Here is a 214-nt window from a genome sequence, read left to right as displayed (position 1 = left end):
GGTTGGCAGAAAGTGACCTCCGAGCCCTGCTTCACAGACTGCTCGTCTCTCTCAAACTTCCTGTGCATTCCTGAGTGCTTGGCCGCCTTAACTGTATGGAATGTGGAGACTTTCGGTGACCGGCAGGCCATACAAGGAGAAAGTTTTTGCGCTGACATTGGTGGCTCTGGTTCTGTATTGCATGTAAAACCTTTCCTGTTTAGTCATCTCCTTT

The 214-nt window shown here is 49.5% G+C and overlaps 1 protein-coding gene across 1 annotated transcript in view; it reads left to right on the top strand.

The window, feature by feature from the left end:
- The window catches only part of LOC119587178 (xaa-Pro dipeptidase-like), a gene marked incomplete at its 3' end in the record, with an annotated part of 115,986 nt that overhangs the window by 37,844 nt on the left and 77,928 nt on the right, over nt 1-214 (top strand).

The sequence above is a fragment of the Penaeus monodon genome, chromosome 22 (genome assembly GCF_015228065.2).
Source record: "Penaeus monodon isolate SGIC_2016 chromosome 22, NSTDA_Pmon_1, whole genome shotgun sequence".
Taxonomy (NCBI): domain Eukaryota; kingdom Metazoa; phylum Arthropoda; class Malacostraca; order Decapoda; family Penaeidae; genus Penaeus; species Penaeus monodon.
The sequence above is the reverse complement of the archived record's forward strand: the minus strand, read 5'-3'. Positions and strand labels throughout refer to the sequence as shown.